At 42.5% G+C, this 23,265-nt stretch overlaps 1 long non-coding RNA gene across 1 annotated transcript; it reads right to left on the bottom strand.

The window, feature by feature from the left end:
• Positions 1-10,973: 10,973 nt before the first annotated feature.
• Positions 10,974-21,793, bottom strand: LOC140605158 (uncharacterized). The gene is made up of 3 exons (XR_012007887.1): positions 21,649-21,793; positions 13,382-13,503; positions 10,974-11,596 (listed from the first exon to the last, which is right to left on the bottom strand). It is a non-coding gene; the product is annotated as an uncharacterized lncRNA (long non-coding RNA).
• Between the last annotated feature and the right edge of the window lie 1,472 nt (positions 21,794-23,265).

The following is a 23,265-nucleotide window of genomic DNA, read 5'->3' as shown; positions in this document are numbered from 1 at the left end:
TAAGTGATAATGATAATAATGTATCATTTGTGTGGTTCTGAAAATGAGTGTTAAAGTAGTAGACAACAACAAACATGTGAGTTGAGAAAAAAGTAATCAGAGCATTAATGTCCTCACAAGACCCTATGAGAGTCATTCACTCTCAAGTGCTTTTGACCGTGATTGACAGTAATGAATGTTTTATAGTCACCCAGTGTACACACATATGTATCTGACTGAAACAAAAATTTCACAAAATAGTCCTTCCCTAACTATATATGTTGTACACTATTTTCTAATCTAGTTAATTTCATTTTTAAAAATGCTAATTGTGTCCCATTAAGTTGACTCCATCAACCACTAATGGATTGTAACATGCTACTTTAAAACACAACAAAACAAACTGGTATCAAGAATATGATGGCACCCAAGTAAAGATGTGGGCGAGAAAAAAAAATAGAGAAAAAAGTCTTGAGTTGTTCATTATCTACTCTGATACTGGGTCGGGAAGCATATGCAAGTGGTGAATTGGCAGTATTTTCCACAATCTTGAAGATGTCATCATGTTCCAGTATGGTAATCTCCATGGGGCAAAAGTATATTTCTACTAATGCACTGGAAATATTTTGAACAATTCTGAATTTGTATAACATTCTGTAAATTGTCAAGATAAAGTTCTCTGGAGTATTCAATATGGATGCAGCTAATAGAATTTTTTTTTAAGATTTTTTTAAGATTTTATTTATTCATTCATGAGAGACAGAGCGAGAGCGAGAGAGAGAGGCAGAGACAGGCAATCTGTGATTCACTCTAACAAGTCTATACAAAACCTTGAGTGCTCTCTCTCTCTCACACACACACACACACACACACACACACACACACACAACTGTATTGCATTAAGATGAAGGAAATTTGGGGCGGCCCGGGTGGCTCAGCGGTTTAGCGCCACCTTCAGCCCAGGGCTTGATCCTGGAGACCCGGGAAAGAGTCCCAGGTCTGGCTCCCTGCATGGAGCCTGCTTCTCCCTCTGCCTTTGTCTCTGCCTCTCTCTCTCTCTGTCTCTCATGAATAAATAAATAAAATCTTAAAAAAAAAAAAAGATGAAGGAAATTTAACATCGACCCTTATGAAACATTCACAACATTGGCATTAATCTATTTTAAAGTAGGAAGTGACTTTCATCACTGATGATTTATTGGGCATACTATATATTTTCATACATGATTTTTTATTTATAAGACATTTATGACTTTTTTAAAATTAAGTTTTGATTTGGTGTGGTGTATTTTAGTTACTGCAACTTCAGAAGCTTTACCAGGTTAAGAAAGGGGATTATGCTGGTCTGAGCCTGTACCAGTAAATATGTCCATATTCCATGGTAGCTAAATGGCTCCTGTTTAAATTCTTGTTCCAGCTGCTGCAAAATACCTTAAGGAACAATGTTTGGTAAGGTATGTTTACACAAGAGATACAAATGTCTGTTTTTCCACCATAGCTTTTTGTTCATGTTAGCTTATCATTGAAACTGTCCATGCTCTCAAGTGAGATGTGACTAAGAGATTTGGTATCTTTAGTCCACCGCTGTCTGGAAGATTTGTACTGGATGAAAGAGTAGAAAAGACACTCTCCACTTCAGCCATTCTGCACTATTTTCAGGTGCCTAAAAGCCTTTTGATGATCTTGCTTACTGGGTTTTTAACATTGTATGCGTGCCTGTGTGTGTGTAGAAAATTTCAAACGTAAACAGAATAGTGTAATGAGCCCCACTTACTCATCACTCAACTTCAACTATGAATATCCTACCATTCTTGTTTTATTTATACCACCCACTCCCCAGCCCCTCCATTTGATTATTATTATTTTTTAGAGTTTTTATGGTAAAATTTACATACACTGAAATGCACAATTAATTCAACAGTTTTGACAACTAGACACACCTGTGCACCTGTGCCCTTACCAGAGTTCCATCTCTTGAAAGAGTCTTCCTTCATCCCCAGGTAACTCCTCAAGTCCCCCAAAAGCATCCAGTGCTTTTTCTCACCTTAGGTGGGTTTTGCTTATTCTAGAGCTTCATATAAGTGGAAACATACAGTATTTCTAAACCCTTTTGTGTCTGGCTTCTTTTCTCAGCATTAAGTTTGTGAGATTCAGTCATTTCATTGCAGGGATCAGTACACTAATGCATCCTTTTTATTGCTGAGTGGTAAAATAATATCACAACTTGTTTGCCCATCCTCATGTTGATGGACATTTGGGTTGTTTTCAGTTTGGGGCTATTTTGAGTAAAACTGCTATGAACATTCTTTATATCCTTTTGTGAAGGATATATTCCCACTTATCTTGGACAGTGACCTAGATCTACAGCTGCTGGACTATAAGGTAGGTATATGTTTAACTTTATAAGAGACTATTCCACCCTGTACCACACTTTTACACTCCCATCAGCAGTATATATGAGTTCTAATTGCTCTGCCTCCTCATCAACACTTGGGATTTGTCAGTCTTAAATTTTAGCTACTCAGGCAGCTGGGTGGCTCAGTGGTTTAGCACCGCCTTCAGCCCAGGGTCAAGTCCCACGTCGGGCTCCCTGCATGGAGCCTGCTTCTTCCTCTACCTGTGTCTCTGCCTCTCTCTCTCTCTCTCTCTCATGAATAAACAAAATCTAAAAATAAAATTTTTTTAGCTACTCTAGTGGATGTAAAGTAGTATCTCAATTTAGTGTTAATTTGCATTTCTGTAATGACTAAAGATATTGAGCGTGTTTTCATGAGCTTATCCCTTTGGCCTAATGTATTTTTCACACGTGGTTCCCTTGTCCAGAACACTTACTATCTACCACCCTTTTCTAGTTAGCTACTTACACCTTATCTAGTCCTCACCTTATTGAAAGGAATCCTTCCTCCCAAAAAGTTAGGAGTTGAGGAAATCAGCCTGAAAGCTCTATGAGAAACAGTTTTCCAGAATCAGCATCAGCCACTGTCTTTTCGCAGTGCCCTTGAACCTTAAGGCAGGGAAGACTCTTTTCCTTTACCCTCCTCCAATTCCCAATTTTGGAAATACAAACAGCCCAAGTCGTAGTTGCTCATTCATTTTGATGTTACCGGGTACAGGAGCTCGTAGGGCTGGAACTCCTGTGGAGACAGGGGCATACCATAAAATCTAAAAGGGAGTACCACGTGGAAATCTTCTTGAAGAACAGTAAGCACCTCAGCTTCAGTATTTCCCTTTGAAGGGATAATCCTGTGGCTTTCAAGCCTGTAGAGAAATAGGGTGATTACAGTTTACAGCATGAGAAAGAAATATTTCTGGACACCTGGGTGGCTCCGTGGTTGAGCTTCTGCCTTTGGCTCAGGTGGTAGTCCTGGGATCGAGTCCCACAGCGGGCTCTCTGAAGGGAGCCTGCTTCTCCCTCTGCCTATGTTTCTGTGTCTCTCATGAATAAATAAATAAAATATAAACATAAAAATAATAAAACAATAAAATGTAAACAACCTAATAATATATAGAAGTATATAATTTCTTTGGAATATAGACTCTTAAGTTACCATTGACTAGAAAAGCATCGCATTCTCTTGCTGTGCTCTGTAAAGCTTCTACCTTGACCTGCTCCCAATGTCTGCTGAGAAGATAAGCAAACAATGTTCTCAGGCTTCCTTTAGTCTGACCACCAGGGATTGCCTGGGGGTCAAGGAGGATCCTGTGTGGGAAGAGAGTAGGACTGCTATCAGAAGGGTTATAGTTTATGCTTCGCCTATCTTTCCACCCTCCATTGCTGGCCTTTTGGTTTCCTCCCATTAAAAAGAAGCGTTAGTAGTGTGTTTATAAACAGTTATGCCTCTGAGTAGGTGCTTTTGGCACACCATTTATATCCCCTGGTCACTCAGCATCCCTATGCATGCTGATAAGCTTTCTGCTGCCAATACCTGCATCCCTTAGCTCTCCCCACAGGAGCATTCTTGGTGCCCGGCGGGCTGGAAGTGCCAGGGAGCTGACATCCCTGGGAACAGCCTCAAACTCATGACAGGTGGGAGCTAGTGGCTAAGCCCTCCATCTTTCTTATCCTTTGGGTGAGACAACTCTCGGGTCTGCTCTACACCACTTCCCAGAGTAGCACAGTGGAAATGAGCCCAAGTTCCCCACAGCTATAACATACTCATAAATTCATCTACCGGCTTCCTTCCCTTCCCTGGCTCACTGTCCCCTCCCCCACCAATGTTTCCTGAGATAGTCTTCCAAATAAACTCCTAGCCTTGGTTCTAGTCTCAGGGCCTGTTCTGGAGAAACCCAATGTAGGCTAGCTTAATAATACCAAGCAAACTCACTAATAAAATATTGGTATAAACATATTGTTAGTAAAGCTTCTAATACTTTAAATGGTTCAGATCCAGCATTCCTAAAGACCTAGAATTCATTTCATTAAATTTACCTTGCATTATCTCCAAAATGTTATTGTTTGAGAATTCTTCTGAGGTAAAGATCTAGTTTAAGGAGTAATCTCAAGGGATCCCTGGGTGGCGCAGCGGTTTGGCGCCTGCCTTTGGCCCAGGGCGTGATCCTGGAGACCCGGGATCGAATCCCATATCAGGCTCCCGATGCATGGAGCCTGCTTCTCCCTCTGCCTGTGTCTCTGCCTCCCTCTCTCTCTCTCTCTCTCTATCATAAGTAAATAAATAAAAATTTAAAAAAAAAAAAAAAAAAAAGGAGTAATCTCAAAACCAGGGATGTGTATCTCACATATCTGAGTTTAGATGAAGAGTCAGCAACTTGATTTTTCAAAGCCAATTGGTATAATGTATACTATTGTTTCCCAGCATATTAAAATACTTCTGTGTATAATAAAAGATATCCTCAACATGTTGATATTTTGATTTTACTCACTTTAGCCCATTTTTTGGAAACAAAAATGGGAAGGAAGTGTAATTTTGCTGAAGAAAGATCGCTGATGCTGGTGTATAGGTGTGCATGTATATGGACCCAGGAGTCCTCAGCATCCCTTGCCCCCCACATACCCACCTAAAATATTTTGGCAAGCTTGGGTTTATGGATGTGTCATGAGTTAAGTTTAGTAAATAACTCCACATAACATTTTTATAGGTCAAGAAAACACAAGAGTAGCACAAAATTGAAACTGTGTCAGAGTTTCATGGCACAAGGTATTAGATATCTTCTGGCACCAAATATGCTTTGCTTCATTATCCATTAAAATATTTCATCTTAAATCCCAATTCCAAATCCATAAATTCAGGCCTAAGCTTAGTGCCATATCTCCTCCTCAAAATAATTATCTTCCAAATGCTTTAATACTAATTTCACTGATGCCTTCTAGTGCCATACGCTTATCTCATGATGCCTTTAGAGAAATTATTGATATCAGCATAACACAGTGCAATGAAACCTACTGGTCCGATCACAGATTATTTAATTCTCCATCTTTTTTGCTAATAAATTAAGAATGAAAGACTGTACAGTTTTCCTAACCAATATCCTTATAAACATAACCCCGTTCTTGCCCTCCCTCCACACCATGTTTTCTTCCTGAGGAAACCGGGTCTAGATTTAACAAACATCTGCAGTGATACTGTGTTTCATTGTGCTTCATAGATACTTCATTTTTTACAAATAGAAGGTTTGTGGCAACCCCTCAAACAAGTTTATCAGCACATTTTCCCAATGTTTGTTCATTTTGGGGTCTCTGGCCCACATTTTTATAATCCTTTGCAATATTTCAAACTTTTTCATTATTATATTTGAATTGCTGCAGTCTCATGATAAAACTAACAGAGGAGTCGCTTCTCGTGGGTGAGCAAAGAAAGTGGTTTCTTGAGATGGAATTTGCTTCTGATGAAGATGCTGTGAAGACTGTTGAAATGACAACCAGATTTAGAATATTACATAAACTTTGATAAAGCAGTGGCAGAATTACAGAGGCTTGACTCCAATTTTGAAAGAAAAGTTCTGTGGTGGGTAAAATCATATCGAACAGCATCCCATGCTACAGAGAAATCATTTGTAAAAGGAAGAGGTCATTGATATGGTAGAAATTATTTTGAGAAATTACCACAGCCTCCCCAACCTCCAGCAAGCACCATTCTGATCATTGAGCTGCCATCAACACTGAGAGGCAAGACCCTCCACCATCAAAAAGATAACTCACTGAAAACTCAGATGATCGGTAGCACTTTTTATCAATAAAGTGTTTTTAATTAAAGTATGTACTTTTTTTAGACAATGCTATTACATACACTTAATAGGGGTAAGCATAACTTATATGCACTAGGAAACCAAAAAATTCATTTAACTCACAGTATTGCAATATTCCCTTTATTGTGATGGTCTGGAACTGAATCCACAATATCTCTGAGATATGCCTGTATTCTGATTATTCTTTGATTCTCCCCAGATCAGTTCTGTTTCCCTCTGCTGTGTTCTTTGCCCTGGGAAGCTGACCTCAATGGACTATGTCACTGCCTAGCAAGTAGGAGTCACCAGCAGGAGGTCAGAATGTGGGAGGAGAGAGATGCCAGGGCATTTATTCCCTCCCACCCACTCTACTTCACTGTGTTTTTCTCTATGGCCTTATCACCAAACTACAGCTACCATCTGAGAGTCCCTCTGACTTTAGCTCTTAACTGGGCTCTGATAACAGGGTGGTCTCTCCCCACTGTTCAGGCTGAGGATTGCAACCGCTCCCCACTGATGGTAGTCTCTGGTTCCTCCCTCCTGGGCTCCTCTAACCCTACACATATCTCTGTAAATAGTTCCTTTATTAAACAGCCTCTACATGGGGCGCCTGGGTGGCTCAGTCATTTAAGCGTCTGCCTTCTGATGGGGTCATGACCCCAGGGTCTTGAGATGGAGCCCCACTTCGGGCTCCCTGCTCAATGGGGAGTTGGCTTCTACCTCTCCCTCCCTTTGCCCTTCCAACACCTGCTCATGCTCACATGCTTTCTCTCCCTCTTTCTCTTGTGTGTGTGCAGCTGTCTCCCTCTCTCAAATAAACCTTTACAAAAAAAACTTTACAAACAAAGCTGAGTGTACACTCTGTTACTTGCTGAGTCCCTGACTGATATAGCCTACAACCTTCAAGTTTTGGGCAGTCCATGACACAGTGATAGATATAGGAATTACAGATTCCTCTGAGCCTGGAATCAAGTAAGTACCTATGCACATAGAGACATAACATTTCCCTGGAGCACTCACAATACTCAGCAGGAAACACCATGTCAGAAATGAGAAAAAAGAAAAATATTAGCATTTGTCTGAAGGATACCATGCCATTTGATCTAGAAGCCCAAATGAAAGTATTATATCTGTATCTCTAAGTGTCAAGAATGGTATTTTCTGGGAACTGAAACAACTTTAGAAAACCTGGCTGTGAAATTATTGATATATACATCAGTCAACTATTGCAACAAAAACTCTGTTTGTTAAAGTTTGTTAAAACTTTCCCCAAAACCCAGTACCTTAAAATAACAATCACTCAATATCACATAGCTGCAGGTCAGCTGAGTGGCTGCTCTGTGTGTCTTCCCCCTCCTTGGACAATCACTCAATCTCACATAGCTGCAGGTCAGCTGGGAAGCTGCTCTGTGTCTTCCCCCTCCTTGGACAATCTTCGCCTTCCTTGGACAATCATTCAATCTCACGTAGCTGCAGGTCAGCTGGGCAAATGCCCTGTGTGTCTTCCCCCTCCTTAGACCAGTGCCTAGTCAAGACATGCTCTTCTCATGGTGATGACACAAGTACAGGAGGGTGAGCCCAACCACCCAAGCACATTTCAAACCCCTGTTGGTGTCCCATCTGCCAAAGAAAGTCACATGGCCAAAGTGAAGTAAAGGAGTGGGAGAAGGATATTTCTTTCATGGAGATAAAAGAGGAAAAGAGTAAATATTGTTTACAGTAACTTACCACAGTGGATAAGCTACAGAAGGGTCATTCAAGGGCAGGCCACAGGTTGTTCAATTAAAAGGAGGACTTTTTTTTTTTTTTTTTCAGTTTTCCTCTCAATACAGATGAACTAGAGTGACTTAAAACTGCCAGGCTAGGGGTCCCTGGGTGGCTCAGTCAGTTAAGCATCTGCCTTTGGCTCAGGTCATGATCCTGGGTCTTGGGATGGAGGCCCACACTGGGCTCTCCACTCAGCAGAAAGTCTGCTTCTCCCTTTGCCTCTTTCCCTCCCCCTGCTTGTATATTCTTTCTCTTAAATAAGTAAATACATACATACATACATACATACATACATACATACATACATACCAGGCTAAGTTTCTCAGTGTCCAGGAACAGTTTCTTGATACAGAGATGATATTGCTCCCAGTAATAGAGGTATTCTGATGTTTTAGATGTTACGCAAATGCTATAAAGATTCCATTATCTGTTCATGACTAAACTGGGATTGCCAGAATCAGACCAGATCTAGCCTTGTCCATTTATTTTGCCCTGCAAAGTTCAGATCCCCAAAGAATTACTCTCATGCTGAATCCTGACCATGGAATCAGCCTGTGAGTAATTCCACTGTCTAGATATCCAAAAACTAAGATCCAGACCACTTATTCCAAGTGGTACTCAAAACCAATAATCCTTTATCTGCATAGGGTTTCCTCAATTAATAACTGATTTGTACTTTAAGGTTTATTCAATTTGGAAGGGGTTAAAGGTCAAGAGTTCAATAGTTTTCACGAATTTGGTACACACAGGTTCTTTCTTGCCCAAGAAGGGGAAGAAATGTTTCTCTTGTGTAACAAAAGCCCTTAATTATCTTGGTCATCTTTGGGAAAGAAAGAATTGTTTAAAATGGTGAATAGCAAAGACGATAGCTAGAAGATCAACCAGAAATCTCCATTATGCTCCAAGCAGTGTGTAAACCCAATGAGTGTCCATAAATGGTGGATTGATTTTAAAAAGAAAAAAAAAAAAAAAAACATTAGCTTGGGAGTCTAGGTCTCAAGTGGCAGTAGAAGAATTGAGAGCAGGAGATACCAGTATGGCCTGCCATCATGACAACCTCTCCCCTTCCAACCCTGATGGTGGTACCAGGACTGAATTTAAGAATAAATTAGTTTGACTAGATGAAGAAGAAGGAAAATGTCCTGGGAGATAGACAAAGAGTGTGAGTAAAGTTTTGGAGTTATGAACGAACGTGCATGTGTAGGGCTAGCGAGAAGACCACCTTGATTCAAATGCGGAAGTGATCACAAATTAGGTGAGATAGAGACGGTAGTCCCAGCATCTTCTTAGGCCTAGGGAGTTAAATGGTATGTGACAGATGTTAGAAGCTTGTCGGAATGTCTTGGTGGGAAGATTTTTAAGTACAAACCTCTTCAGTTGTCACAACAGGCTGGTTTTCATTGTGACTCTTGGCCAGCTTTTGACTTGGAGATAGTAATGATCAAGGCAGATGAAAGTGGAGATGACTCATGTATATTTTGACTCCTTTACAAATTTGATTTTAGCCTGAATCATAGAAGGAGTCTGTAGCCTTTTCCCATGGTTTTTGTTGGCAGCAGCTGTGCGTTCCCATGGGAACATACATACTTACCTACTCAAACCTTCCTCTTACTCTCTCAGTTCTGTTCACTTGGATGTTTCATCTTTTCTATGGAGCATTTTCACATATAAGCTTAGAGCACAGTCTATTTTATTTTTCTTCTACAACTGAGGATTCATCCTGGATTTTTCAAATACATAAAACTCCAGATATAACTCCAAACAAAAGATGATTAAAGGAGATATTTGGATAATCCATGGTATGATAACATTACATTGAATACCATCTGCTGTAAATACTTCAGCCTTCTGCAGTGTCCAGATGAAGGAAATGTGTCAGGCTGTGCTTCTTCAGTGGTTAACTCTGGAAAGTTTTTGATAAACTTTCATCCAAAATAGGAAGAACCTACCTCCTATAGGTTGAAGAAAGTTGCTGTCTGTAACATTGCTGGGGTAACATTGCCCTTTTTATCTGGAGGAATCATAATGGATCATAATGGCGAAGCAGCAAACACTCACCCCCAAAATTCTGCACTGAACTCTTTACTCATATAGGAGATCCTAGTTTCTATGTTGCTTTATTCCTTTGCCAAATGCTAATGGCCTGAAATCCAAAATAGATGAAGCTAATTAATAGCAGTTACATATTTTCAAGAAGCTTTGAATTTGGTTATTGCAGATTTTCTAAGACATTGCTTTCTTTAGTTTATACAAAACAGCATTTGCTGAGCAAGCTTCTAGACCAAGTGCTGGTGATTCAGACATGAGTAACGCTTCCTCCAGAGTGTTTCAGGTAAGATAGATATGCACAAAATAAGCTGTAATAAAATGTAATAAGTCCTTTAACAGAGGTGTACAAGTTTTATGAGAGCATAGAAGGAAATATAATTGATTCTGTGGCTGCAGGGAGCCCTTCCCAGAGTAGAAGGCACTTGGGCAAGTCCTGAAAGAGAGGCAGGAGCTCCCTAAGTGGAGTGCAAGCATTCAAGGTAGAGAACACAATATCTAAAAGCACTGATACATCAAAGTGCGGTGCTAGCTCTTATTTCTTTTTATTCCAGATAAGACAAGTCAGGAATCCAGAGAGAGACAGGTGTCTGGGAGGCTGCTCTCCCCAAGTGCAGACTTCTTAGCTCAGAGCTGCCACAGGTGGAAATTTCAGGACTGCAGAATCAGGCTGGTTAAATTATGAGGGTAGGACTTCCTGGGGAGCAACATACTTGCAGACATGTTCATGGAAATGAGACAGTAGACTCAGAATAACTGCAGGCTTTCCAGACTATCAGGAAACATGATTTCTGGAGGAGGAGCCATGTCCTTCTAGAGGGACACTAAGAGAAACAACCTTAAAGTTTTAGGAAATGAAAGTCCCAGCCTCCTTTCTCTAATCCCAAGAACGCTTCTTTGTCATTTTCCTGACCTTGTGCTTTTCACTTTATCAAAATATGAGTTCATTCCCTGCATCAGTTTCTTACAGCTACCATAACAAATCAGCACAAACCTGGTGGTTTAGAACAACAGAAATTTATTCTCTCCCAGTTCAGTAGGCCAGAAGTCTGAAATCAAGGTGACAGTAGGAGACACTGAGGAACACTGTTCTGTGCCTCTTTCTCTTCACTCTTGGTAGTTGCCAGCAATCCTTGGCTTTTATAGATGCCACACACCAATCTCTGCCTCCAAATTCACATTGTTCTCTGTGACCTTATGTGTCCCAGATATTCCTCTCCTTTCTATTGTAAGGATGTCAGTCGTTAGATTTGGGGCCCACCCTAAACCCAGGATCTCATCTCAAGATCCTTAATTACATCTGCCAAGTTCCTGTTTTCAAACAAGATCACATTTATAGTTTCTGGGAGTTAGAATATATCTCTTAGGGGCACGATATTCAACCCCCTGTGCCCACCCTTCCATTGCCCACATCTGGTGGCTTCATGCTATGAATGTCTTCTGAGCATTGGTAAGTGGGCTATTTGATGTTGTTCAGAAAGCAGACTCAGGCAGAAATACACAGTATCTTAATTCTCATGGGCCAGGAGTAAGACAAAAGTCCAGAATATCCAGCTCCAGGTCTCAAGGGTTTTCTTAGTGGAATCATTGACCAGAGGCTCATGAAAGATATGAGCTCTACCTGCAAAAGTAGTTACGACATTTTTACTAGAGGAAGGTGGAACTACTTCAAATACAACTTTCTTTTTACAATCCCTCTGGTTGTGATATACTCAGCCTCTTGTAAACTAGAACAAATTATTTACAACTCTAACAGCTAAATGGATGTTGGGGCCTGACTCCTTAATCAGTGACAATAGAGTTCACCAGAGTCAAGAAACCCAGAGAGGAAGTCCAGCTCACAGCATTTATGGAGGGTAAAGGGGTTAACCTATTGTTTCCTGCTAAGTCTCAGATCAGTTTTTGCAGAGCAACACTTTCAAGACTTGTCAAGTAAGGCAACCTCTGCTTTATTTTTCCCACAAATCTTTTTTCTCTCCCTTTGCTTATAAACAGATTCTCAAGAATCTGGGAATTTAGGATGATTTTCCCAAGAAAAGCTCATTTCTTAACTAATTATAATATCTTTCTGGAGCAAAAATGACACATTGGGGTTGTAAATAAAGCATACTCAACCTTGGTTAAATCTAATTTCCCCGACTCCATACCCACACCCAAGCAGCATATCATGGCTGAGAAACACTCAATCATGCTGACCACTCTGCTAAGGCTGGTTGGGTCTTTGGTGCTTCTTGGCCATTCTTCTCTATTTCTCTCATCTATTCCCAATCCTAAATGACTATCTTACATCTCTTCTCTCCTCAATCTCCAACAAATTCTCCTCAGTCCTCAAATGTTAGCTGATTTCCTTGCTTCTGTGACAAATACTACAATTCAAAAGAGAATTTCCACACACTCCACCACTGATCCATATCTATGGCCCTACCCTCTGCCTTCCCTGTTACTATTGATAAATATCTGTGCTCCTAAGGGAGCTATGTCTAGTTGTGCACAGATTCCATTCCCTCCCGTGTACCAGGGATATCACTTCTGTGACTGTCTCTTTCCTGCACTATCAGTTTTTCCCTCTTGCCTGGATCAACAAACAAACATGCTGCAACATTTCCCATCTTAAACGTGCACACACACACACACACACACACACACACTCCCCTCTCTTTTGACCCCCAAATCTCCCTGTAGCTATTGTACAATTTCTCTACAACAAAACTATTTTAAAAAGTTGTCTACACAGGCTGTCTCTGATTTCTCTTTTCTGTTGAACTCACTCCTTATCTCAAGCCACAGCTCCAAAATTGATCCTCTCAAGGTCACCAGTGACCTCCAAATTGCTAAATCCAGTGGTCCATCCTTTATCCTCACTTCCTTGAGCTTTCTACAGCATTTGATAGTTACTCTCTTCCAACTGCTAGGAGCACTCGCTGAACTTGGCTTCTGGGACTCCACTCTCTCTTTCAGGAGCCTCTCTTGTCCCCTTGGCTGCTTCCTTCTCATTTCCTCAACCTCTAAATGATGGAATGTTGTAGAGCTTTGGTGATGAGTCACCTTCTCTCTCTAACCTCACTCACTCTTGGGGAGATGCTACATCATCTTATCCTGTGGGGGCCCCACCCATATCCTTCAAGACCTCTGCACACGGAGGGCTTCTTACTGGGAGTGCACTTCTGACCTTCTGCCCAGGGGACTTCTATTGGCCCCAGCCAGTACTGGACTCTCCTGTGGAGAACCTGGAAATGCTTGAGAGTTAATGCCCCTCAAAGCAAGCCTGCAATCAAAGATAGATGACAATTTGGTGGATAAATGACCTAGTTTTCTGATCCCTCAGGATACCTTGAGGCCTAGTCTATACTCTTTTCCAGAATTCTACAATGGAAATAAATTTCAGTTGCCAATGGGATTAACTTACTTGATAATGCACATTTTATTGACTTCCTTCCTCTTCCAGTGTCACTTTTCTCCTCTGCTGGTAATTCCTGGACTCTCCTCCCAAATAAACTGGTTGCACTTAAATTCTTGTCAAGTCTGCTTCTAGGGGAACCCAGATGAAGACAAATACTATTTATATGCCAATAACTCCTACATTTGTATCTCTCATCCAAACATCCCCCAAATTCTGAAATCATATATCCCATGGCCTTCCCTGACAGCTCTGTATGGAGATCTAGTCTCCATTTCAAACCTAATGTGACCATTGGTAGAGCTTCCGATTCATCCTCCAAACTGTATTTCTCCAGTTGAGTGTTGACTCCACTCTTTTCTTTCACACTCATGTGTTGTATCACCCAACAACAAAAAAATCTGTTGGCTTTATCCTCAACAGATGTACAAAATCCTACTTTCCTCATCTACCTCTTAGGCTCTCACTCAAGCTACCTTGCCTAGATTATTTTTTTAAGACTTTATTTATTTATTCATGAGAGAGACAGAGAAAGAGAGGCAGAGACACAGGCAGAGGGAGAAGCAGGCTCCCTGCAGGGAGCCTGACGTGGGGTCTCCAGGATCACACCCTGAGCTGAAGGTGGCGCTAAACTGCTGAGCCACCGGAGCTGCCCCCTTGCCTAGATTATTGAGATCATTTCCCAACTGTTCCCTCTCTTTATCTCTTGCTCCATTAAAGTCTATTTTCCTGACAGCAGCCACAAGGATCCTTCTAAACCAAATCATATCATCTCTCTCCTTTGCTCAAAACTTGTCAATGATTTTGTCTCAGAGCCAAAACCAAAGTCCATAGTATGGCAAATAAAGTCCCATATGGTCCGCTGCCCGTATTAACTTCTGATCTCATCTCCCAACACTCTCTTGTTTATTCTTTCTGTTGTAGGATCATTAGCAATGCTTTCTCCTTAATACACTAAATAAGCATGCTAGACCTAGGGCCTTTGTACTTTCTCCAGCAACCTAGAACATTCTTTGTTTTTGTTTTTAGAACATTCTTATTTCAAATATCTACATGGTTTGCCTGTTCATTCTTTTAAAGTCCTTACTGAAATGTCATCTTATTTAGAAGGACTTTGTTGGGCATGAGCCTGCATGTCCTCTGATTATTCCCTTGCCTGACTCTGCTTTCTACTATGAGCTGATTTCCTCAGACTCCTACGTCAGCTAGCTTCTGGGTTCAGCCAGTGGGAGTGCCAACAAAAGACTGGAGAGTGGGAGGAGGGAAGGGGGGCAGGGGGTATTTTGTCCTATCTCAGGCTGCATCTCCAGGCAGCAGTGAATCTGCCCTATGGGTCTTGTTCCTCTTGAACTAGCTTCTTGCTTCTGACAGGCAACTCTAGCCTCTGGGATCTGATAACACCATATATTTCCTTTGTTCCTCCAGCTGAGGAATGCTAAGGGCTTCCAGCCATTGCTGATTTCCAGATTTCTTTAATGTTAATTATTTAGCACCTCAGGTCTTCCAGTATCCAATTCTTTCCAACAAATCCCTTTCTTTTTATTCTTCAGATCTATTTCCGCTATATTCACTGGATTCTGACTGAAACCTATATCAGTTTCAGTCCCAGAAGGAAATTTGTAATTTGAGGCAAGTTTAATAAAGGGATTGTTTACATAGGTGTTGGTTTGGTTTTGGAAAAACAACAGGGGATGGTGCAGTCACTCTGGGCCAGTACCAGCTGGGAGCCATTACAAACAACTCCCAGGCTTGAGGGAGCAAGTCAGGGCTTCTCAACCTCAATGCTATTGACATTTTTACCAGATAATTCTAAGTGGTAAGGGGAAGGCTGTCCTGCACATTTTGAGGATGTGTAGCAGGATCCCTGTCCTCTACACACTAGATGCCAGTAGCATTCCCTGCATTGGGACAACCAGAATTGTCTTTACACATTGCCAAATGTCCCCTAGGACATTTCCCTAGGGGAAGGAACTGCTCAAGGTTGAAAACCACTAAGCAAAGGCAGCTACTAGAACCCTAAGAGAGATAGGTGTGATAAACAGCCTTTCAATTAGACAAACCTTTTATGGAAAGACATAGCCAAACTGTTGTGATAGATACAGTAGGAAAGAAGCCAGAAGAAGAAATATCTAAAATCTACTCTTTTCTTTCCCTCTGATCCCTTGCCAGTGCTCACACTAGCCAAACCCAACTGAAAGCCAGAGTGCCAAAGAGCATATTGTGTAGTCCATATACCTCTACTTCTTATGACAGATAAGAGAGTGGAAGAAAGGTGGGGAGCAGTTCTGGAGAAGTGAATGAAAGGTACCTAATGTACTACCCTACATGGTAACACTCCTGCATCCTAGTAAACACCCCCTGCATCCTGCCCTTTATTGTTTTCTAGAACATTTACCACTATTTGACATACTATACATTTCCTTATTTGTTCACTGTATCATGCTATGTGCCTAGTGCATTGTAGATGTTCAGTAAATATTTGTCAAATGAATGAATAATTGAGTGAATGATAGAATCCAACAGGAGAGAATAAAGTTCTGGATGTGCAATAAAATCTTACCCTGGAAACAAAGTATAAATCATAGGGGTAAAAGGAAATATTTTAATTTCAGGATAATTCTTCATAACAAGTTTATCCGTCACTTTTCCAAAGACACAGAAACAACAGGATGTTTGTATAAGGAGAGATTTATTTTAAGGAATTGGCTTACACGATTGTGGAGGTTGGCAAATCAAAGATCTGATGGAGTGGAGACTCAGGGGAGTGGTATAGATTAAGCCCTTGCTGGGGTTAGTCTTTTCCTCTAAGGCCTTCAACTGATTGGATGAGGCCCACCCACTTTGTGAAGGGTAATATGCTTTACTCAAAGTCTGCCAAACTTAAATGTTAACCATACCCCAAAAATAGTTCCACAGAAACATCTAGAATAATACTTGACCAAATATTTGGGCACTGTGGCCCAGCTTAATCAATACATAAAATTAACAATCACAACAAGATTATAGTATGTTAAATTATATTTGTAGTGTATTAATTATATTAAAGATTTATAGTCTGAATAAGGTAGGCTGGGATCTTTGATCCTAGGCCTTCGCTTTCTCATAAGGTAAAAAAAAAAATTAATACATTGAACTGCTACTGTTAATTATGAAGACAGGTTTACCTTTAGCCAATCCTATTCCATGTTTGTATCAATTATTTAATAAAAGCCTTCAAAGACAAATACTGCACTGCATGTTAACTAAAATTTAAATTTAAAAAAAGTGCATAGGAACTTAAAAGGCCTCCCAAGATTATGTGGATTCCCCCCCCCCCCGAAAGTAATAAAAAGTATTGCATTATTTAATTATTTAGTACCCATTAAAGTATCTAAATGGTTTGAAAGAGAAGAGCATATGCAAAATACATACATGAGTACCAGACTGTAATAAAAAATCCTAACTAAAAAAAAAAAAAAAAAAAAAAAAAAAAAAAAAAATCCTAACTTCTAGAGAGGTAATGTTTTCCTCCTCCCAAAGTTTTTGGAGTCTAAAATATTGGGCAGTTAATGGAGAACAGACTCTACCTCTGGTCAGTTATAAGGCTTGTGGGTTATTTTTAAGAAACCTACAGCTTATATGTTTGCTATGGCGTTTTGTGTTGCTATATTCAGCTGCTAGAGGGATGTCCATGACGTGATGTTTCCGGCCTTGTTCTGACATCTGGACTTATTTTTTTTTTCACTTATTTATTTAACAAGAATTTTCATGTTGCTTACTAATGTGCCAGAAATGGTTCTCCATGCTTTACAAATATTAGGTTATTTAATTCTCATACCATCCTTATGATGTATGCTCTATTATTATCTCCATTTTACTAATGGAAAACCTGAGGCACAGATTGGTGAGACAAATTGCCCAAGTTCACACAGCTGGTAATTGGTGGTGGAGGAGGAGATTCAAGGCCAGATTTATGCTCTTCACAGTCTTACAGTGCTATACCACTAACACCACATGCAGAAGAATGAAACTACACCACTCTCCTGCACCATACACAAAGATAAAATCAAAATGGATGAAAGATCTAAATGTGAGACAAGATTCCATCAAAATCCTAGAGGAGAACACAGGCAACACCCTTTCTGAACTTGGCCACAGCAACTTCTTGCAAGAAACATCCATGAAGGCAAGAGAAACAAAAGGAAGAATGAAGTATTGGGACTTCATCAAGATATGAAGCTTTTGCACAGCAAAAGAAACAGTCAACAAAACTAAAAGACAACCTACAGAATGGGAGAAGATATGTGCAAATGACGTATCAGATAAAGGGCTAGTTTCCAAGATCTATAAAGAACTTATTAAACTCAACACCAAAGAAACAAACAATCCAATCATGAAATGGGCAAAAGACATGAACAGAAATCTCACAGAGGAAGACATAGACAAGGCCAACAAGCACATGAGAAAATGCTCTGCATCCCTGGCCATCAGGGAAATACAGATCAAAACTACAATGAGATACCACCTCACACCGGTGAGAACATTAACAAGACAGGAAACAACAAATGTTGGAGAGGATATGGAGAAAGGGGAACCCTCTTGCATTGTTGGTAGGAATGTGAAGTGGTGCAGCCACTCTGGAAAACTGTGTGGAGGTTCCTCAAAGAGTTAAAAATAGATCTGCCCTACGACCCAGCAATTCCACTGCTGGGGATGTACCCCAAAGATACGGATGCAATGAAATGCTGGGAAACCTGCACCTGATGTTTCTAGCAGCAATGTCCACAATAGCCACACTGTGGAAGGAGCCTTGGTGTCCATCGAAGGATGAATTGATAAAGAAGATGTGGTTTCTGTATACAATAGAATATTACTCAGCCATTTGAAACGACAAATATCCCCCATTTGCTTCAATATGGATGGAACTGGAGGGTATTATGCTGAGTGAAAGAAGTCAATAGGAGAAGGACAGACATTATATGGTCTCATTCATTTGGGGAATATAAAAAATAGTGAAAGGGAATAAAGGGAAAGGAGAAAAATTAGTGGGAAATAGCAGAAAGGGAGACAGAACATGAGAGACTCCTAACTCTGGGAAACAAACAAAGGGTGGAAGAAAGGGAGGTGGATGGGGGGTGGGGGTGACTGGGTGATGGGCACTGATGGGGGCACTTGATGGGATGAGGACTGGGTGTTACGCTGTATGGTGGCAAACTGAATTCCAATAAAAATGAATAAATGAATGAATGAATAAATAAATAAACAAACAAAATAACAAACATCCCAAGACACAAAAGTCCAGGGCCAGATGGCTTCTGTCTCTCCCTCCCTGTCTCTGATCTCCTTCTGTATCTGTCTATCTCCCTCCCTCCCTCAGTCTCCATCCTTGTCTCAGTCTCTCCCTCGCCATCTCGCTGTCTAATCCTCAAAGTCTCTCCCCCCATCCCTACCTCTCCCTCCCTGTCTGTGTCCCTGTCCCTGTGTCTGTCCATCCATTTCTCTGTCTTTCCTTCCCTCTCCACATTAGTGACAGGAAGGACAAGAACGGTAGGATTCTCTCAATAGATGAAGAAAAAGCTGATCTGATCAATCAGATTGACTGCTTTATGACTGTTGGGCCAGCCTTGCATCCCGGGGATAAATCCCACTTGGTCATGGCGAGTAACTTCTTAATGTACCGATGGATCCTATTGGCTTGTATCTTGTTGAGAATGTTTGCATCCATGTTCATCGGGGATATCGGTCTATAATTCTCCTTTCTGGTGGGGTCTTTGTCTGGTTTTGGACTTAAGGTGATGCTGGCCTCATGGAATGAGTTTGGAAGCATTCCCTCTTTTTCTATCTTCCAGGAAAAGCTTTAGTAGAACAGGTATGGTCTCTTCTTTCAACATTTGATAGAATTCCCCTGGGAAGCCATCTGGCCCTGGACTTTTGTGTTTTGGGAGGTTTTCATAATGACTGCTTCAATTTCCACCCTGGTTATTGGCCTGTTCTGGTTTTCTATGTCTTCCTGTTCCAGTCTTGGTAGTTTGCGGTTTTCCAGAAATGCGTCCATTTCTTCTCGATTGCCCAATTTATTGGCGTATAGCTGCTCAGAAAGAGTTTTAAAAATCGTTTGTATTACCTTGGTGCTGGTGGTGATCTCTCCCTTCTCATTCATGATTTTATTAATTTGAGCCTTTTCTCTCTTCTTTTTAATAAGGCTGGCTGATGGTTTCTCTCTCTTCTTAGTTCTTTCAAAGAACCACCTCCTGGTTTTGTTGATCTGTTCCACAGCTCTTCTGCTCTCTATTTCATGGAGTTCTGCTCGAATTTTTATTAACCGTTGTCTTCTGCTGAGTGAAGGTTTCATTTGCCGTTCCTTCTCCAGCTCCTTCAGGTGCAAGGTTAGCTTGTGTATTTGAGTTCTTTCCAGTGTTTGCATGGACGCTTGTATTGCGATGTGTTTCCCCTCAGGACCGCTTTTGCCGTGTCCCAAAGATTTTGAACGGTTGGTTGTATGTTCATTCTCATTGGTTTCCGTGAATCTTTTTAAGTCTTCTGTCATTTCCTGGTTGACCCTTTGAACTTTTAGCAGGATGGTCCTTAACCTGCACGTGTTTGAAATCCTTGCAGACTTCTTGTGGTTGAGTTCTAGTTTCAAAGCATCATGGTCTGAAAATACGCAGGGGACGATCCCAGTCTTTTGGTATCGGTCACGACCTGATTTGTGACCCAGGATGTGGTCTGTTCTGGAGAAAGTTCCACGTGCACTTGAGAAGAATGTGTATTCAGTTGCATTTGGAGGTAAGTTCTGTAAATATCTGTGAGATCCATCTGGTCCAGTGTATCCTTTAGTGCCCTTGTTTCTTTGGAGATGTTGTGTCTGGAAGATTTATCAATTGTAGAAAGCGCCGTATTTGAGTCTCCAGTCAAGTGTCTTAGTACCTAAGTATGTCTTAACTTTGGTTACTAATTGCTTGATATCCTTGGCAGCTCCCACATTCGGGGCATAGATATCCACGATTGTTAGGTCGTCTTGTTGGCGAGATCCTTTAGGTACGATCTAGTGACTCTTTCAGGTTTCCCACATAGTGTGTCATGTCCTCTGTGAAGAGTGAGAGTTTGACTTCTTGGCCGATCGGGATGCCTTTTCTCTCTGTTTCGGGATCTCACTACAAAATCTGGGACCAATACTACTGTGCCGAAGGACAGCGTTGAGGGTGGACACCCTGTCGTGTTCCTGACCTTAAGGGAAAAGCTCCAGGATTTTCCCAATGAAGAGGACGTTCCCCCTGGGTCTTTGGTAGATGGCTTTTATGAGAATTGAGATTTGTTCCCGGTATCCGTGCCTGGCGGAAGGTTTTCATCATGAAAGGACGGTCTATTTCGTCAAATGCTTTTTCTGCATCTATTGAGAGAATCCTCCGGTCCTTGTCCTTTCTTTCATTAATGTGGAGAGGGAAGGAGAGACAGAGAAATGCAGAGATGGACAAACACAGGGAGGGGGACACAGACAGGGAGGGATAGGGATGGGGGAGAGACAGCGAGGGAGAGACAGAGAGATGGCGAGGGAGAGACCTAGACAAGGAGGGAGACTGAGAGAGGGAGGGAGGGAGAGACAGACACAGAAGAAGAGCCTGAGAGACAGGAAGGGAGAGACAGAGACAGTGAGGGAGACCCCTAGACACAGGAAGGGACACACCAAGAGACAGGGAGGAAGAAACAGAGAGACAAGGAGACCCAGAGATAGGGAGGGAGACACAGAGACAGGATGGAGAGAGAACGAGACAGGGAGAGAGAGAGACTGAGAGACAGGAAGGGGGAGACACAGAGACAGGGAGCGAGAGACATGGAGGGAGACAGAGAGAGACTGGTGGAGAGATAGAGACGGGGAGAGAGACAGAGACACAGGGAGGGAGAGATGGCGAGACAGGGAGCGAGAGTCAGAGACAGGGAGGGAGAGACCGAGCCAGAGACAGGATGGAGAGAATGAGCCAGGGAGGGAGACAGAGCCAGAGAGAGGCTTCGGGCCTCCATGAGCGGGTGCTTCGGGGGCGTCTGCTCCCCTCGGGACGAGCTGGGGGCGCAATGTCGGACCCGGCGCCCCGAGCAGCGGGCGGAGGCCGTCCCCGGTCCCCTGGAGGCTGGAGGCCGCGCCTGTGTGTGGACACTGAGCCAGGGCGTGGCCGGGAGCGCGGCCCCGAGGAAAGCGTGATTCTCCAGGATCCAAGAGAAGTCCCAGCTGGAGCTAACCGTGGGCGGCTAAACAAGCAGGACCCGCGTTCGGGCTGGTGGGTGCCTGTGCACCCCCTTACCTGCAGCGATGGTCTTCCTGACGTGCACTTCTATCAGGACTCAGGAAACCGCACACTCTGACCTACGCAAGTTTTGGGCACACGCTTACACTTGAAAACCTAGAAGCAACCTCGGGTCTCCCACACCCAGGAGCTAAGGCCTCTGTAATTGATGCTATGAAATACTTTCTAAATCAGCAGCTCGCGGCAAACAGCACTACCGTGTCACACGAGGACTCCCGTGAGGCCCGGAGAATTGGCTGCTGTAGAATAAATTAGTAACTAAGGGACCAGGGTAACAGGAAGCTACAAGTTAATACATTGAAGTGATATTTACTCTCCAGGTTCCTTCGTGACATTCTCTCTCTTTTAAAATCGCTGTTAAGTCTCCGTTGTCTTTCGTATTTGGTCCACGTCCCACCCCTTTACCTTGGCAACCACGTATATGTTTTCCGTATCTATGAGTTCAGGTCATCGTGTTTTTGTTGTCCTGTAGTTGGTGTGCCTGGGGGTTTACCATGTCTTAGATTCCACGTATACGGGTACTCGTGTGCTGCTTGTCTTTTCTCTCTCTGATTCACCCCCCTTAGCGGCCCCGTTGGCTACCATGAAACCTGTGGCGATGAAAACGGGCGCGTGTGTATCGTTGTGAGCTACCGGTTTCGGGCCTGGAGGACCCAACCGCGTGCAACAGGCAGTCATTCCTAGGGAGAAGGTAAATGTTCTCGACACACTATGTCGAGGGAACCCTCTCCTGGATGATGAAAACATTTCATTTGGGGGCTTCACATCATGATGGTTCAGTCAGGAATATGGCTTTGAAATAAAAACGGTATGTTTCTTAACTACTGGGAAAACGATGAGTCAATCTGGTGTCTGTGGCAGAGACAGGAGGCCCCACCGAGGACGCCAGGCACACGCACGTCCCAGAGGAGGAAAGGCCGCGGAGACAAAAAGAAAGGCAGGGGCTGCAGGGGCAGCAGGGAGGGCATGGGCACGACGGTCAGTAGTCGGCTGTCTGTGTGGTGGAAATGGGGCCCAGGTACCTCCTGGTCTCGCCTGTGCGACACTGGGAATGGACGTAGAGTACCGCGATGTATAATTTAAAAGCATCAGTACGAAGTTAACTTATCCTTTATTACAAACAAAACTCATGACGCAATTATAGAGGTTTATGACAACCACAAAAATTAGAAACCGTGCAACGAGGGGGGAGGGGACGCCTTCCGTCGGGTGCAGCCATCACGAGCTGCTGTTTGGGGACCAAGGCTGGCTGCCCCAGTAAGGGAGGTGGCTGCTCCAGCCCTTCGACGAACTCGAGAGTGGGCACTGGGGCCTGATACATCTTTCGGAGGGGCAAAGGGTGCAGGTGGCTCCTCCAGGTCGGGACAGTGAGTCAGAGGTGTGACCAACACCTGCAGTGGCTTCGAATCAGCAGGTGCCATCTCGGCTCCTCGCAACACTCAGCACCGACAGCCGTGCCAGGCTCAAACAGGTAAGGCCCAGAAGCCAAGTGCTGCTGATGGGTGATGGTGGAGTAAAGCATGTGGCTCAGGCTATCTGGGACCCATATAAAGAGAACAGGGCGCTCTACTGCCTTCAGAGGGCCAGGCTCAGAAGGTGACAGGAAGGTCAAAA

The sequence above is a fragment of the Canis lupus genome, chromosome 15, assembly GCF_048164855.1.
Source record: "Canis lupus baileyi chromosome 15, mCanLup2.hap1, whole genome shotgun sequence".
Classification (NCBI taxonomy): domain Eukaryota; kingdom Metazoa; phylum Chordata; class Mammalia; order Carnivora; family Canidae; genus Canis; species Canis lupus.
This window is presented reverse-complemented; position numbering and strand designations above follow the sequence as displayed.